The sequence below is a fragment of the Hesperophylax consimilis genome, chromosome 5 (assembly GCF_061612785.1).
Source record: "Hesperophylax consimilis isolate HC1 chromosome 5, BYU_Hcon_1.0, whole genome shotgun sequence".
In the NCBI taxonomy this organism is placed as follows: Eukaryota; Metazoa; Arthropoda; class Insecta; order Trichoptera; family Limnephilidae; genus Hesperophylax; species Hesperophylax consimilis.
The window spans coordinates 39,506,580-39,521,563 of NC_142840.1; the positions used below are offsets into that span (position 1 = coordinate 39,506,580).

The following is a 14,984-nucleotide window of genomic DNA, read 5'->3' on the forward strand; positions in this document are numbered from 1 at the left end:
TCGATATTATTAATAATTTTCTGCCTTTAATAACGCAGTTTTATTGACAGCAGGTATTAAACCTTGACATAGTAACGGCTCCCGGCTGTATTATAGAACACAAGCCAGACAGAGCGGTACGGACGAACGAAACGATTTTCTCAGACGGCTTAGAAGGTTAAAAAATCAGTTTCCTCAAACAGCCGCTGGGAAAGGGTGGTTTTCACCAATGTCCCAGATGGCAGTCAGCTTGTTTTTCTTCTTCAGACATCCTTCAATAATATATCAGAAATAAAATAGGGCTAGAAATGAGAAATATGAAAAATGTAGGTTGTGGTTAGCTGCAGGTCCTGTTGATCCTCTTCAGCTTTTATTGGAATATGGGAGGACTCGTTTCCCAAAAAAATAGATATATCTATAAAATTGATAAATTTTGAAAAGCTGTGTCTTTTGAACTATTGGGTCTATAGAAACGATTTGGCGTTCAAATAGTAGCAAATTTAGACTTCTTTGAAAACGTACAACTAATTCAACTCTTACAAGTTATAATCAAAAACTAGTCCTTCGGGGTTAAAATCGTCAAAAACTGAAGAAAGGCAGAAAATGACCCATTTTTTTGGATTTTTGACACTGATGCGTTCGGCGCTCGACGTCGAAAAAGTCTGATGTACATGGTTACTGGACCATAATATATTTTTTTTTTGGTAGATTATTTTTTACATTTCAGAATTATCCAGTAATGTACATAATAATAACAAATAATAGTCATCCGAAATACTAATACAAATTGAAAATATCTCCCGAGTAAAAATAAATGCCGTCAACGGGAATTGAACCCGTGCCTTCTGATGTCCGGTCAGGTGATCTATATCCACTGAGCTATGTCGGCTTATTTACTCGGGAGATATTTTCAATTTGTATTAGTATTTCGGATGACTAATTATTGCTTATAATTATTTGTTATCCTTTATGCTATGCATAAAACCTTGTCTTATAAACGTTAGTTTATCATTAAATAAAAAAATAAAATAATATTTGACAAGTTAAAAATATTTCACCAATAAATGAAGATATCATATGTCTCGACGCCATCTAGTGAGAAATTTAGCACTAAAAGCCTTTCCTACAAAAATAAAGTTGGTTGTTTACAGGTGAAAAAATATAATAAACAGTAATTGTTGATTGAGGTACTAGTACATATTGAATCATTTGGCGGGTTGGAAATAAGCCGACATCGCTCAATGGATACAGAGCACCTGACCGGACATCAGAAGGCACGGGTTCAATTCCCGTTGGCGGCTTTTATTTTACTCGGGAGATATTTTTAATTTATATTAGTATTTCGGATGACTAATTATTGCTTATAATTATTTGTTATCCGTTATGAATGCATAAAACCTTGTCTTATAAACGTTAATTTATCATTAAAAAAATAAGTACATAATAATGTTTAATTTAAAGTACATAATAATATGTATAATTTATAATATTAATTTATTTTATAATATGTATACAATGTATGTAGTAATGTTTGCACTTCGTTTACTATTTACTTTTAGTTCCATTATATTTCATTAACATTATAATATATAATGCTTTGCTTACATTATCTCTCAACTTTATTAATTTACAAAACCTTTTCTTGGTAGTGTAATGTTTTGATTTTTTCACGTTATAAAATTACTACAGTAACAATCTTTCTTTATTTCACGAAAAAAAGCCATTTACAAACTTTCCAAATCCACAAACAAATTTTATTCAACAAGATGATATATCTGATATTTTTTTCCAGGAATACTGTTATTTTTCAAAGTGTCAAAAACATAAATCCCAGCAATCTCACGAATTCATTCTTGCTTTGAATTTCGTCAAACCCACGCTTTCATTCATTGATCTGATTGTGCATTTAATCTTCACCAAGTAGTTCACCGACAACTGTTACAAAATACAATGGTGGTGTTGAGTAAACTTGAATCCCCAATAATGGAGTGAAGTTGGGAAAGAAAATCACCTCATTAGGGGTAAAACCTCGGTAGGTGAAAAGTTTAACCTCTTAAAAATATGACTGAATTTACATAATCGACGCTCTTGGTGCTTTTCAACTAGCTATGGTCTCATTATTAAAATTTACTGGTAGTAATCACACTGGATTTTCACATAAATTATGTAAATCATCATTATGGTGAAAACTTACTAATGTGAAGGCAGTTTTATTTGCGAGATGACCACACTTAAGCTGTATTAACTGCCCGGAACCAGAGGGACCACGGTATTTTTTTAATATTATTGTGCTTTGGAGACAGATTTAATGTTTTGGTTTTATTTTCACAAATAATGGGGAAAATAATTTCCCTCAGGGCCTAAATCATTTTGGGGAGGCTGTGTGGAGATTCTTTTAATGAGAGGAAAAAGTAAACAAGGGTCTTAAAAATATTAGGTTGTGGGAGGGAAGAAACACAGAGGCCGTAAAATTGTTCTACATCCGAGATATTGAACTCAAAGACCCATTTAAAGTGACAATTGCTGACGGTGTTCAAATGTTGGGCGCGAGTTTGGCATGTTTGCCGACAGTACACAGGACAGGTGCCGAAGGGATCAATGACGCTAGTTTTTAGGAGAATCTGCACGCGGTTGTAAACTATGTATTATATTGTGGGTGTGAAACTGAATAAAGTGGGGAAGGAAAGGAAATGGGGAAGTTGAACGTTGGGAAGTATTTTGCAAAATAGCATTTTCCACGGTGAACCTGGGCAAAATCACCAGGGCGATAGTCAAAGTATCTTCCATTCCTAATATACCAACTGTTTTTTTTTCGGTCAGTAAACGTAATTCAAAAAAGAATTTTAATTACGTTTTTATCAAGTTCTGCAAGTATTTTAATTTGTGTAATTGTGACAGGTGTTCCGGCAGTCAAAGCCCGATTTCACACACTATAAAAACCATAGAATGACTGACACAGACCAAATATTCACCATGTTTGACGTGCTAGATATACGCCAATTATACACAAAATACTACTTACCTAAATTTTTGACAAAAAATACTAATTTCAACAATTTTGAACTATCATTAATACATCACTTAGACAACGATACAAAAAATAAATAAAAAGCCCCGAAGGTAAACACAATCTTTGGATAAAGACACCACAATACCAGACAATAAAAGCATTAAAAAATCTTTCCTTCCATACAAAAAATGCTGGAAACAAAAAACATTTCAGATACATTAAATTGGAAGCATCAAAGTGCTACAATCGTTGATTGAAATTGCTAATAACTAACCAACTAACCATATCGCCGTTTCCCCGCAGGGGTAGTAGAGAACCGAACGCCAAACACTTCGGTCTTTGTACACACTCTTTGCCTCGTTCACATTCATACATCGTCTCATACATGCTCTTCTATTATTCTGACTCTTGACATGGCCCAAATCGAGCATTTGATTAACTTGATCATGCCATGTCTTCCTCGAGCGACCTCGACTTCTTCCACCATTCACATTTGCGTCATATTTTCTCCTTACACTCCATTATTCGTTCATTTGCTCTACATATCGAAGCCATCTGAGCGTCCCTTTCTTAATCTTACTCAACTCCATTATTATTATGCCTCCCATTATTATATCAACAAGTTTATTCTATAATAATTACTTTGTGTCTTTGTTACACCAAACTATATTGCACAACGCTCTTTATGCGTTTTAAATAAATCAAAAATGATTACACATATCTCACTTTTTTTTTCTTTTTTTTTTTATATTTACTTCACACAGGAGGCCCTGAAGAAAATAATTTCCCTCAGGGCCTATGTCATCTTTGGGGATGCTGTGTGGAGGGTCTTTTTGTGGAGAGGAAGGAGTGAACATGGGTCTTGAAGAGTCCCATGTTGTAGGAGGGAGGAAACACAGAGGCCGGCAGTTCGTTCCACAGCCGAGCTGTTGAACTTAAGAACGAATCGTAGAAGCGACCCGTTCTCATGTGACAAGTGTCAACTGTGTACAAATGTTGGGCGCGCGTTTGGCGTGTATCCCGACTACGCACCGGTGCCGAAGGGATCAATGACGCTAGTTCTTCAGAGCATCTTCCATTGTAATACCGATAGAACAAGGACAGCATACCTACCTGACGCCTGTGCTCTAAAGATTGCAGTCCGTTTGTTAAGATTGGGGAATCTATCAAACGGACCGCCCGTTTCTGCACAGAGTCAAGGGTTTTTTTCAGGTATTTTGGGGCTCCAGACCAGAGATGGCTGCCAAATTCGACAGTAGGGCGCACTTGCGATTTGTACAGGGTGAGCAGTTGTGTACTATTAAAGTATCTGCGGGCCCTGCACAGTACGCCCAGCTTCTGAGAGGCCAACTTTACTCTAGCTTCGATGGAGCCCCCGTACCTGAGCTGGTCACTTATAGTTACACCAAGCATATCAATGGAAGGCCTGTTCGGAAGATTGCTTCCGTTGAAGGAGACTAGATTATCATTTGGATCCCTTTTAGACGTAATCAGACAGGATTGGGTCTTTGAAACATTAAATTCGACGAGATTATTTTTACCCCAGGAGGAAATACTCTCGAGATTTTTTTTTTATATTTTTTTTTTTTTATTGTTTAACTTATAACATTGTTACATTGTACATAAAATAAGTTAAAAATAAGTAATAGTGTAAAACATATGTTGTTGAATTTCTACTCCAATGAAGAGTGCTAGCTCTTGAGCTTGGCGTAGGAGTTATTTGACAATTATTTCATGTTTATATCAGTAATTAACATTATTACAGTACAATAAATATAAACTTAAAAGAGGATTGTGACGTTAATTTTGGTTGAAACATGAATTGAAGTTATAACATTTGATAGGTGATATTAATTTTTTTTAAAGATAAATTTGACCTTCTTTTTGAATAAAATAAAATCTGGTATTTTTTTCACTTCTTCGGGAAGACTATTAAAATATATTATGCCTTTGTAAATGTAGTTATTGTGCATTTGTTGTGTTGAAAATAGAGGAATTTGGATGTTAAAATTATGCCTTAAGGATGAGTTAAATTTAAGTTTTTTTACTACAGTTTCTTTATATATTTGTAATATTGCATCTTTTTTATAGAGGTCTTCAATTTTTGGTACTTCGAAAATTTTGAACAATGATGCTGAAGAGAAAGTTGGTTTTTTTTTCAAAATTACTTTGATAATTAGTTTTTGTACCACTTTAACAGAGCTTAAAAATTTTTCATATGCACCTCCCCACCCAATGATTCCATACTGAAGTAATGATTGGACTAGTGCGTAATAGACTTTTTTCAGGTTGTTTATCTTGAGAACATTTCTTAATCTAATGAATATATAGATACATTTTCTAGTGCGTTTAACAAGTTCACATATGTGTCTGTTATAACCGTTATAACCGTCCATTCTCTGCTTCAAAGCCCTCCGAGCCGTTGGAGTTTGTGTGCCCTTTGGGGGCTTGTCAAACAAAAAGCTATCATGAACTGTACTGTCATCCGCGTAACAATGAATCGGTGCACATGTCAAAAGGTCATTGATGTGCAACAAAAACAAAGTTGGAGACAGAACCGATCCCTGTGGGACGCCAGCATTTATGGAGTGCGAGGAAGAGGTGAAACCGTCAGCAACCGCCTGAATCGACCTATCCCTTAAAAAGTCAGCAATCCACGTACACAGGGATGCGGGAAGTCCGTAAGAATGCAATTTGTTGACAAGTCCTCGGTGCCAGACCCGGTCAAAGGCCTTGGATATGTCTAGTGCGACCGTTTGGGTCTCACCGTGACGTTCCAGGCACCGCCCCCAAACATGCGTCACATACGCGAGAAGATCACCGCACGAGCGGTTCCGCCGGAATCCGTATTGACGGTCGTTGATAATTTTGTTCTTCTCGAGGTATGTGAGCAGTTTGTCGTTGATCACACGTTCCATCACTTTGGACAGAACTGATGTGATCGCTATGGGGCGGTAGTTGGCCGGGTTGGAGCGGTCACCTTTCTTGGGAATAGGGTGAATTACCGCTTTTTTCCAACCAGAGGGCACAGTGCCACACTTCAGGGACATTTTGAAGAGCTTTGTCAAAACTGGAACTATTTCCGCAGCACACCTCTGCAATACCAGGGCAGGTATTCCATCAGGTCCACTAGCTTTGTTAACATTGAGCCCCCGTATGACGTGGAGTACATCCCGATGCCGGATCCTCAGCTTTTTCATATAGAAGCCGCAGTGAGGAACCGACGGCGGAACAGCACCCCCGTCGTCGAGGGTCGAGTTTTCTGCAAACATTTTCCCTAAAAGGTTTGCCTTTTCGGTGGCGGTGTTTGCTAGTGAGCCGTCAGGTCTGGTAAGAGGTGGCAAACTGGGTTTGCAAAAATTTCACTACCAAAGACTCTCGACTGCTAATCCGTGTGTGCACATAAATTTAATTTTATAAATTTGTGTTATTTCACAATAAATTGACTTTAAATAAAACATCTCCTTTCTCACCTCACTGCCTGCCTCATAACATACTCAAATTGGAGATGCCATATTCTCACCGGCTCCCGTCAGCCGGTAACACTTGGAATTCTTGTACAATATTCAAAATTTAAAAAAAATAAAAATAAAAAAACAAAAAAAAATTTCAAGTTTTCGATCTGGGTTTCGTGTTCAACAAAGTTTCTATGACGTCTGGTTTAAAAGTAACTTTTTTTAAACTAAAAAAAGCTATTTGACTCTTTAGCTTCGGGCTGTTATGATAATATTGCTTCATGTAACGCACACATTGTTCAAGAGCTTATTTTCATGTTTCATTCCAAGATGAGAAAAACTGTTATAAGCTTTTGTACAAGTGGCCTATTCAGGATGCTCAGAAGGTCACATCACTTATATTTTACTTCTGCGCGTAAAGCGAGTATCGTGTTGCTCTGTGCTTGTAATTAGTCTTCTGGTGTGAAAAGTTAATCCCCTTACTCGTCAGTGTCCTTCAGGAAAAACATTAAAACTGAGCTTGTATAAAAAGGCCCTACCTCGTAAATTTCAACTCAGTTTAGGTCCATCTCAAAACCGTAAACTTAAGTCGCCAGGAAATTTGAGCAAAGAAAATGAATGCCTCCAAGGAGATTCACAAAGCCTCGCTAAAGTACCCTAAGTTTTATGCGACGTGAAAAATACGTAACACAAAATATTTACCGTCCGTATAATATTATAGGTGAACACAGGAGGGCAATAAAAGTGGTCATCTGTGAAAATAATGTTGTTTTGTTTTGTTGCTCGTTATTTCGGTTTAGTTGTTTGTGAAACTTATTTAAAATTATAAGGGTTTCAAAGATTATGAACCTAATGCTTTGTAGTAAACAGTGACATGTCCTTAGTTTATTTATATAATTTTCATTGTAAAATAAGGAAATCGGAGTACGCTTTAGCTCCGTTACCTGACTCACTGCTTTTTTATTAATTTCTCCCCATTATTTTTTAAACGTAACTCTCAAATATGCCTAAAATTAAACATGTGTTTGTTACAGAGTATACCTTCTTGTGTAGAATGTCAAAATTTTCAAGAAAATGGTTCCATTTGTAAACGTAATTATTTATCCGTTCACAGCGGAAATTCCTTATTTCATTCGATATTTGTACAATTAATACTTTTTTTGTGTAATTTTTTACCTACCATGCTAAGGATGTCCCTGTTTTATAGAGGGTGGAGTTAACAGAATGAATTAATTCATTATATGACTGACAGTAAAAATTGTAAAATTATACAATTCAGTTAGATTTTTTTCAATATCTTTATGATAGTTACATTGGGTAAATTAAATTGTTAAAGAGAGACATATCATTCATGGCAATAAGTCCAACACATTTCATTCGTTATCGTGTAACAATGCACGTATTCATACGATATAAGCTTCAAGAGTAAGTAGTTTCTCTAGATTCGATATATTTCCTTCGAATTTCATGCCCGCTAGTGTACAACGCAAAAAAATGTATTTCTATCCATTTTTGATGAAGAAAACTTACGTCCTAAACTGCGAGAGGATTTTTTTACACAATGTGAGTTTGATAAAATGGAACATAACTTTTTTTTTCCTTTTCATAGCGCAAACCTACCCTTTGGTGAAATATGAATAGATATTATAGCAGAAACATAACGCAACACGAAACCGACCATTTTTTAATTAAGTGTTCAAGCTATCACTTTTATTGAATTACAGCACAGACCCGTGAAAAATCACAGAATGCTATAATTTATAGGATTGATAAATGTTGTATGTTAACGAATAATCAAGGAATCTCACTTTACTAAAATTAAACAAAAGAAATCCACATTTTGTATCATTTTGAATAAATACTTCCTGAAAAAATATTTTACTGTTTCTATGTATTTTGTCTTTAATTCTAGACACGTCATTTCCATTTCCTAAAATAACCGTTAAATTCAAGGCAAATACTTTCATTTTTTAATGTGGATACCGCACAAGAGTCCCAACTTTTCCCAACCACCTAAAGCCAGTGAGACTACGGTATCCCCATTTGTGGTATGTTGTGAGGCTGAAGATAATGGATTGGGAAAGAAATGGGGAACAGGAAGGTGGGAAAGTAAATAGCTATTCAAATCTGGTAACCAAACACGTCTAAAGCCATGCTAACCAACGTTTCAATTTTGAATAGTGGTCTTACATCAGGGCGATACTGAGAGTATCTTCCACTCTGGAACGAGCCGCAAACAGATATTATATTATTTTTTTATGATAAAATAACACAAATCAATCGAATAAAATTTACTTGCGCACGCCGAAATTTGAACTCGTGACCTCCCCGATTGCTAGTGGAGAGCCTTACTTGGCCATGGATACCGTCGTTGACCCAGAACAAAACGAGTAATTTTTGAAGGTCGAATTCTTTTTCCGAAAACAAATATATTTTTTTGGTTTTTCCATGTGTTTTTAAATTGTACCTAATAATATAATTCAAATGTGAATGCTACAAAACCCCTCTGTTCGGGGTCAGTGGGAATATGGAAATCCCCATGTTTTTGGTTGGTTAATTTTTGCAAGGTCTAAGAAAGTCATGGAAATAGGAAATGGAAGGCGAATGATTGAGAGGTTGAAGACACTTAATGATCTGGCTCCATAAACAAACTCGAGAAATTAACTTTTAGATTCTGAATAGTTGTTTCTCACCAGGACGATATTGAGAATAATAAATGATATAGATCAATGCACCTAAAAAACTTAGTTATTGTACGAATGATTAAAAAAGTTATATAAAGTCATGGAAAGTGATAAAACAAAAACTTTATTAACTGGGTTAAGTAGGTAAGGTTTGGTTAGGTTAGGTTAGATTTAAAAAAAAATTTCATCGTTTTTAAAGACATTATATCACTTTTAAAAATTGTGTTGAATTACCACTGTGTTGAGAAGAGAGGCAAGAGACACGAAGTCTCTAACTAGAGAAGTGCAACATAATAAAATTAGTTCAACAATTGTAACATATTTTTTAGCAATAGCTAAATATTTTTTTCTGAATCTGTATAAATTGTCTACTTCAGCACACTCTATCTCATTTAAGTCAGAGAGCTAAATTAGGCGAAATTGTTTTAATGAAATCTTGTGAAACATGCTATGGTGTGTCAATTTCGAGTAAATCTGATTAAATTTTGTTTCACTATTAATGTGCATGAAAAAGAAATCTGTAAAGGAAAACGACAAGAGAAAGAAAAGGTTTGAACTCCAGGGCCTTCGAGTAACTAAACTAGATGGCTTTATATCTTGGAGGTTTTGTGGAGGCCTTTCGACCTGTCATAAAAAGCCTATGCACATAACGTTTTAGATATTGTTTTCGCTTATTCAAGTTATTTCTACTTAAAATATGTAAATAAAATAATAATATTTGTAATTTTATTGGAATATCTTTTTAATATTTTCGAAAGCCATACCCACGAATATAATATATTTTTGAAGGCCATACCCACGAATATAATATATTTTTTGAAGGCCATACCCACGAATATAATATATTTTTGAAGGCCATACCCACGAATATAATATATTTTGAAGAAGATAATACTAATAAATCCAAACGAAACATAACATGACACAGATTTCATAAAAAAGGGAAACGATCTCAACTGGGAATTAGTAGTAAGATAATATTGTTAATTCTAAATCTTAAATATTAAATCGACAAAATGACGTATAATTATTGGATCCTAATGATTGAGTGGTTAGAGACGTTTCCCCGGTAAGACAGAGATTCTGGAATCGTTTCCCAGTAGAGACCGTTACCTTGAATTAAATCGTTAATCTTGAATAATACTACTATTTTTTGTGAATCGTCATTTAAAATAATAAGCAGTATATATCACGAATAGTAAAACTTTCATTAGTCAATGTTTCAGTATAAAAATATTATAATTTGACGAATTTTTGTGAAATATAAACGAAAATAACAAAAACAAATTATTGTCGTGCGTTGAAGTGATATCCGCCGTAAAAATATAAAACTTTACCCCTACACGTGTTTGTAACACGAGAAGAATAGATTACATTGTGTATTATTTGTTGCGATTGTCCCTTTGTAGCCTTTTTATAGGGGACACCACTGCCTTCGAGTTAATAAAACTGTGAGTGCTAAAGGCAGCAGTAAAAAAAGCTTTTTGATATTTTGTGTTGAACACCACTGCAGCCCCTACATTTCATTTAAACTCGAAACGCCACTGAACCTGCAAAATAATTGCATTACGAAATTCGAAAAAGCGTTAAAGCAGACTGTTTATCTTCGTAATTGGTTTATTTTTCTGTAGTAATTTTTAAAAATTCCGTAAAAATGGTTTAACTTTGTAAAAAGTAATTAAAATCGTACGATTAACAGGAGTTTATGAAAGACGAGTTACGTTTATTGAAGTTGTTGAAAAACTTACTGAATTATTGAGATTGGGGAAAAGCTTTTGGAATCGTAATACATATTTACACCTCGGGCGAGGTTTATACCTGCTTAACACCTTACTTTTTTCATACCGATCCCCAACGGGACCCATATGAAAAATTTTCGCTTTTTACGATCATTATTTCATACTTACGATTTAATGTATATAATTCAATTTGGGAGGCGGTATGGGTCCGCCACTCCGAGAAACCGGGATTTATTAGATAACCAACACCTCTGCCATAGGTGGCCCTAAGTGGTCCGCTACATTTGGTGACTTAGAAGGGGTGCCTGGGTTAATGGGGTTAGGTTTATCCAGGTATTGACGGCGGATGCATCTGGCCACCAACTGCGTGATGCGTGAGATCGGTTAAGAATACACTTTTTGACGTCTTCAGCTGTAATATCTTGACCCATCACCTTGCATCGCAGTTGGAGGGATAGATTCATATGTCACTCCTGGACATATTTACCCTTAGATTTCTACCCACCCTTCATACCTTTTTCGTTCTAAGAACTTCATATCCTTTCTTTCCTTAAAAAGACCCTCCACACTCATCTCCAATGATGACATAGGCCTTGAGGGAAATTATTTTCCTCGTGGCTTCCTGAGTTTGTTTAAATTAACGACAACAAAAAATAGTGCTAAATCGCACTAAATTGTCAAAAAACATAAAAACACCTTGAACATAACCATAGATCATAATCATGAAAGCATCTGTCACTGTTACGCGCTTGGTCATTAACCAATCAATGTTTTTTAACTAGCTGCTCCTCTTTGTGTATTTGTCCGTCCATATGCCTTGCCTACCTGATCACCATATTTTGATCGATATGTCGATAATTGAATGATTTATGAGGTAATACTGCCAAAACACAACAGCGCAGATCCCAAAGCAATAGCTGCCACACACCTGTCCCTATTCATTAATTAAAATAATGTTACAATTTGAAGATAACATACATAGATATTCTATATTCTATGAGTTAACAATACGTATGTAAAGTACTTGTTTATTATTTCCTCAAAACATAATGTAAAATCATCAAATAATTTGCAAAGTTCACAATTAAACAGTTCCACAGTTTTTCACATTCACAAGCAGTAGAAATAAACATATTTTACTCTTTTTATTAATAATTATTTTTATAAGCAATAATTGTTCGCCTGAAACACTCATCCACATTGAAAAAATCTCCTGATAAAAAATACATGAAACCAACGGGACTCGAACCCGTGTCCATTCGATTTCCGGTCGAAAGCTCTGATCACTGAGCTATGGAGGCTTATCTCTTACCCGCGAAATTATTCAATATATGCTAGTGTTTCATTCAACAATTACTGCTTGTTACATTTTTTGATTTGTCTTAAAAACATTAATTTATCAAAAAAATAATAATTACTTTTTATTAATATTTAAAATATAAAACTGGATAAACATGCAACATTTTGACGTAATACAGTTACGTAAAATAAAAGGCCAGTGCAACAATCGCAAAAAAGGGGTCGCAATTGTAATTTATATGTTTTATAGACTGGTCCCATGATATAAAATCCAAGTTTTATACTGAATAAACAAGCAATATTTTCACGTAACATTGTTATATAAAAAAATGAGAAATGGCATACGTCTAATAATGTCCGCCACGTCACACATGGTATCAAAATAGAAAACGTCCCCTTTTTTCATCCCTATTTGAGAAAATGGATGAAAAAAGGTATCGTTGAAAATTACCCTCGGGATTTGCACATAAGGAAGGAGAAAAATTACAAATTTAAGCCAACCAAAGATTGTTTTTTCGCAAAGCACATTGTGTCTTAAATCTCAACAAAACTGTTTAACACCATCAATTTTGCATAAAACGTGTTTCCTAATTTTTTTTAATATTGTGGTATTTTGTACGGCTATTGACAAAGTATTTTTTAGTTTCTACTAGTAATAAATACGCACTATTAGCAAATCTATAGATTATTGGTGATTATTGTTTTATTCCATTGTGTTATGTAGTAACAATGAGCAGGTTGACCAGGAATCGCAATAAAATAAAATACATTTGTACTCAAGTATTTAAATAATAATTACAAATTATCGCAGTAGAGTAACATTGGAAAACAAAAAAGAAATCCGCAACTATAACCCATCTTTGATTCGAAAGATGCATGCAAGTCTTCATCCAAAGACTCGTAAAAGGAAGATGGTGGAAGAAAGAAACGAAAACAATTGGCATAATTCGATTCTCAGAAAAGGCAAATTAAATTGGAAGAAGCGGAAAAGAAGACACCGAAAAATAAACAAGAGGGCTCAAAAACTTCCTAAACATACTGGAAATACGGGATCAACAAGTAAGACAGATGTTTGGCATCCTCCACCCTAAGGCTCGACGCACACGGAGGGGCATTTGGGCACGAGTCTCAACTGAATTTATTTGAATACGGTCTAAATTATAGGACCACACACAACCGAGCCAGTTTGATCTTTGTCACCATCGAGTGGACAACTCAAATTTGTGATTTACTTAAAGTGGGTTATTTTTTCAAAAATATTCCCCAAAGGTTTAAAAAGTATTTTTAAAAGATGCAGTAATTATTTTTTTTTATACAATCAAAAAAGATATATTTGATTTTATAAAAAAAGAATAAAGGTAGGTACTTGAAATTGTTAAGCATATTTTTGTTTTCTTCACTATCATCGTATCAAATCAATTTGACAGCAGGTTGATTTCACAATAATATTTTCAAAACTAAAGCAGAAATATAGGGTCAGTCTCGGAAACCGCATGTTTTTTGATTGGCTAGTACGGCCGAGTGGTCGACCTCAGAGAATGTAAGGTGGCCGTGATTTGTTCGTTAGAGTGAGAAGTCGTGGAACCTACAGCATCATACCTTCGTTTTCTGGAGAAATAATCCTCAGGAGTTACATGAGTCCCTTATACACACCCCAAAATTAACAGTTTGGTATGCATTTGGGGAGAAGAGCATTAATGGCTTGTACTTTTTTAGGAAAATAACATTAATGTGACTGTTAATTCAGAGCGCTACATTACGATGCTCCTAAACCTCTTCTTCCCAGAACTTTAACGTCGCAGATGGGTAGTGAGGAGAGTATAGTTTCAACAAGATGGTTCGGATGGTCTTACGGGATCAACTCCTATCTCCATATATGTCAATATTCACTGGCCTCCTTGTTCCCTTAGTCTAAGCTTACGGGACGTCTTTTTGTGGGAATATCTCCCTAAAATATGTTGTCAAGCCAGACTGCCTTTAAATCTCAAGATGAAAATCCGGGGAAAAAAGTTCTGATTTCACGTCAGATGTAAATTGTTTTCGGGACCGGCTAGAATCATGCATAAATGTAAATGGCCAACAACTAAGTGACGCGATCTTCAAAACATAGATAAACTGTCAAAAAAATTTTTTTACTTACACTTTGTTTTGTTATAAATAAAAATAGTTTTTAAGCGAAACTGACCGAGTACATCTAATTTGAAAAGCATGCGATTCCCGTGACGGACCCTGAATAATAAGAAACCACAATGTAGAAAATAGAGATAATGTAACTACAATACAAATATATAAAATACATGGACAGATAGATATAACACAAGCAACATACATTCATAGGAATTCACACACAAAGGCACACAGCATACTCAAACACACCCATAGGCATATTTATGCATAAGACAACGTGCATAAAATCAATGGACACTAATTTATGGGTGCTTATAACACCAGGAACAAAATCACGTCCGCTTGAAGAGACCATACTGTCCAACTCGAGGCCTGAATTCATACTGAACGGATTTTGGCTTTATAGCCATCGGTAGCGCGGGGATTTTTGTTCGGCGCGGCACCATTTGACTCGGTGTCTCTGTTGTAGTTTTCCACGTTAACGCACCCGGCGGAAAGCAGCAAATTTTCTAAGAAGTCTTTGGATTTTCTAACATTGTATCTACTAATGTGTAACGATACACTTTTTGTCATTTTAAACGCCTTTAATATATAAGCATCAAAGCTTTGAAGTCGAACAAAGTGAAAACACGTGAGAATTTTTGTATTAGCGGCTATAAATGTGTAAAGAAATGTACATCGTTGATAGCAA

At 35.1% G+C, this 14,984-nt stretch overlaps 1 protein-coding gene across 1 annotated transcript in view; it reads right to left on the minus strand.

Annotated features, from left to right (window-relative positions):
- The window catches only part of LOC149423935 (cholecystokinin receptor type A-like), a 264,990-nt gene that overhangs the window by 198,026 nt on the left and 51,980 nt on the right, over positions 1 to 14,984 (minus strand). The window lies entirely within an intron of this gene.